Genomic DNA, 4,266 nt, shown 5'->3' with positions numbered 1-4,266 from the left:
TCTAATTACTCTACGTTGTAACTTAAATAATCGGTGAGATGCCGAAGAATGTCCCCATATAATCAAACCATACTCTAAATATGTCTGAATTAATGCATAATAACTCACTTTTAAAATTTTTTCTGAGACACAGTTGGACATGTTTCGAATTAAATATATGTTTTTACACAGCTTGTTTGCTACATAATCAACATGATGTTTCCAAGTCAAGTTTGAATCAACATATACACCCAAGAATTTAGTAAAGTCTGTATCAGAATCATCATTATCTAAGTTTTTTAGAGTAAATGTTAATTTAACAGTTTTATTTTTATTAAGGTTTAATTTATTAGCTAACATCCATTCTTCAGTAAACGCATAAAAATTTTCAATTTTTCTTACAAGTATTTCTATGTTCTTATCAGCGTAACCAAGAGTTGTATCATCCGCATATAAGACTATATTTGGTTCTGAGATGTAATAAGAAAAATCATTTATGTAGATGAGAAACAATAAAGGGCCTAATATTGACCCCTGCGGCACACCATGAGAAATTTCTTTTGCAGCAGACAGTTTGCCATTGATATTTACGACTTGAGTTCGATTACTTAAATATGATTGGACCATAGACACAGCATGCGTTGAGAAACCGTAGAGAGGTAATTTTTTTATTAATATATRGTGAGATACCGTATCGAAGGCTTTACTTAGATCTAAAAACAGTGCCTGATAATGGTCCCTATTTTCAAAAGCTCGGATGACATTATTTATTAACTCAAGAACAGCTGTAGTTGTGGAATAGCCTTTTCTAAAGCCATACTGGTTCGCTGATAAGAGATGATACTTTTCCATATGGTCAATCATTTGATTAAATAAAATTCTTTCAAATATTTTTGAAATAATTGGCAGCAGAGATATTGGTCTAAAATTATTGRTATCARTAATATCTCCTTTTTTATATATAGGTATAATTAGTGATTTTTTTAGACAGTTTGGAAATATATTGAGTACAATACAGTCATTGATTAGTTTAGTAATTGGTACTATGAGTTGGTTCTTGATAGTTTTAATAATATCCGAACTGAGACCGTAAATATCTCGGCTTCTTGAACAACTTAATTTATTAAAACAATCTCTCACTTGATTAAATGTTGTGCATTCAAAAAAGAACTCTTTATCATGGTTTGCAAATTTTTTGTCAGACATAATAGTTATGGGATCAATAGAGGAAGAAGGCAAGGATTCTATTAACATTTGAGCAGTACCAACAAAAAAATCGTTCAGATCGTCCGGTGTCGATTGAGAAGTTTTTGGTTGTGGTTTAGGTCTATACTGATTTACAATAGTCCACATGGCTTTAGGACTGTATAAGTTTTGCTGTAGAAAGGTGTCATTATTCATGATTTTGGCTTTTGTTATAGCAGCATTGTATTTACGTTTGAAATCAGTCATCAGTTGTTTTAGTTCAAAAGTTCGTCTTTGTGATGATGCATATAAATGCATCATTTAGAAAGTATAAGGTTTCTCTCATTTTAAGCAATTCTTGACTAAACCAATTGTTATGACGAATTTTTGAACTATGACAATTTAACATTTTGACTTTTTCAGGAAAAGAGTTTTTAAAAGCATATACAATGTTATTAATAAACATTTGGAATTTGTCATTAGGGTTTATATCAGTATCTACAAAACTCCAATCGATGTTACTTATTAAATTGTAAAAAACAAATTTACCATAATCAGTTATCGGCCTGATAATCTTAGAATATGCAGTATTGTTAAGTTTTGGCTTTATGGATACATTTACAAAAATACCTAGATGATCAGATAATGATAGATCAGCTGCACTCACATTAATATAATCTATGGGAATATTACAGAAAACATTATCAATAGTGGCATTCAGGCGAGTTGAAAAATTGACAAGAGAACGTAGCCCGTAGCTACTGAAAAAAWCATGTAGAATATTTCTATTATAGTTGTTTTGCTCATTGAAATGAACATTAAAATCACCACCAATCATGACATCATTTACATTACCTTTTAGGCGCTCAAACAATTTTGACAGAATMTCTAAAAATATTTMAATYTCTCCTACTGGCGAGCGATATACAACAATGACGATTAGATTAAATTCTGTAAATAAAATACCTGCTAGTTCACAGTTCACTTCAGATGAGAGTTCACTAATCCACACTAAATTTTTGATATCAGGTCCTTGCTTCACAAGCTGCATCACTCCTCCATGAGCATGTTTAGATCGTGCAAAGTAGGAGGCGGTAGAAAAATCATTGAGATGGATGTTCTCTGACTCATTTTGACTAAGCCAATGTTCACTCAGGCACACACACTTTACGTTTAGCAAGCACGAGAAGATAAAGCTCTGTATAAAACGTTCTATAACTTTTTTAAGTTTTTTTATTTTATATCAGAATTTTATATCAGAAAGATAACGATGTGTATTATCTAAAAAGTAATAAAAAATGTCGGTGGACAAAATAAAAAACAGTGTTGCTATTTTCCGGATAGATCTACAAAATCTACAAAAAATTGAAAGAAAAAGTCAAAACTTAAAAAGTTTCTTCCTCTAAGATCAAGAAAACAAGAATATATGTATAAAGAAGATTACTTTATGTGACTTTCATCATTTTTGTAACTAAAAAACTTATTTCTTTTCAAATTTTATACAGCATCCGATTTTTCTACGTTTGGAGGCAAAAAAATGCAGATTATTTCTATTTGTAGACAAAAATATCCCACATTGTTACAAAAATTTCTAATTTAACTAATTATTAGAGATATGTGTTACATTTTCTAATTTATGCCAAAATGACCTGAAAATTATGTCAGGTGTTTATTTAACAAAGGCTGTTTTCACTGTTTTCAGCTTGTAAAATAGATTAAGAAAATTAAAATAGAATCACAATTTTTATAATGCAATGTGATTAAAATTTCTTGCAAAAATTAATCCATTAAATCATCGATTTTCCGTCGCCTGTCCCCAAAAATAGACTCATCATTGTCACTCAAACGTCTCTATAAAAAAATTACCAGGAATAGGTTCAATGATGTCCCTTTTATGACTTTATAAGGTACCATAAATCCGGGCCTGTCGTCATTGTCCCTACTGTATCCCACTTGAGCATTATTTATTATCCACCATAAAGTCTCAAAATTTCAGTAGCATGAATGAGTATTTTTTGAATGGACGCGAATTAACAGTTCCGCGACCCCCCATCGCCATTCTAATAAAACATATCGGTTACAAATTCATTCAATATTCTCGTAATGAGTTTTAACGGTCTTGAATCGAGGTCAAAAAATTTTCTCTCCTCTTGACCGGGGTTCAAAATAGAGTTCTCATCGAAAAACGCGAATTCCCACGGCAATCTCGGTGGAAAAAAGCGAGCAATCTTTAATAAAAATCCGAATAACTCGGATTATTCAAGGTGTTGATTTTATTTACATTGGACGGTTAGAGGCGGGCGAAAAAATGCATTTTTCCGAACGGTTCAGTAACGGTTGACCAGATCGAATTTTTCGTTTTCACTGACGACCATTTTTATTGCTTTACGACCGCTTTAGATGTCATAAATATCGAACGATTTATTGCAGAGGGCTTCGACGAACAGGGGTTGTAAAACTATTACAGAGATCAGTGGGAGTTATTACGAAATGTTGGGGAAAAAATTTGGTAACCTTGACGCTCAACCGCAAATATCAAGTGAATTCTTTGCCATTTTTGCTTTTTTACCAGCTTTTGTACGGATTGGGATTGGCTTTTTCAACAATGAAATGTCTTTATTGCAAGATATTTGTTTGTGGTTGCGCGATAATATAATCTTTGATGAAATATTTTTTCTTCAATTCATATTTGTTGTTACAATCAGTTCATTTTGTGAAAAATATTTTGCAGTCCTTTTTGTGCGATTGAATTTCTAAACCTGTTGGCAACATTGCATAATTAGAGACTAAAGATAGAAAAATTGAGAAATCTGAAACAGGCCCGTAGCTATTAGAACCCATTTTTAGGTAGGGCGCCTAAAATTTTGTCCTGCAGTTTTTTCAAAATGACAATTGACATTTTGGTTCACTGTTTTAAATAGCACACATATTTATATTTCTGGTACTAAGAAAGAAAAAATAAATTAAAACTTAAAAAAAAATTAACAATTAAACACAAAAGGCTTTATCTTTTTGTTCTTGCCTTATTATTTTATAAGGGACAATTGTTTTTTCTATATTTTTTTTAAATAATTTGCATGACAATACTTAATATGAAACCTA

This window comes from Tribolium madens, unplaced genomic scaffold (genome assembly GCF_015345945.1).
Source record: "Tribolium madens isolate multiple individuals breed KSU strain unplaced genomic scaffold, Tmad_KSU_1.1 Scaffold_71;HRSCAF=194;Tcas5.2_LG6, whole genome shotgun sequence".
Taxonomy (NCBI): Eukaryota; Metazoa; Arthropoda; class Insecta; order Coleoptera; family Tenebrionidae; genus Tribolium; species Tribolium madens.
Note: the sequence above shows the minus strand (reverse complement) of the source record.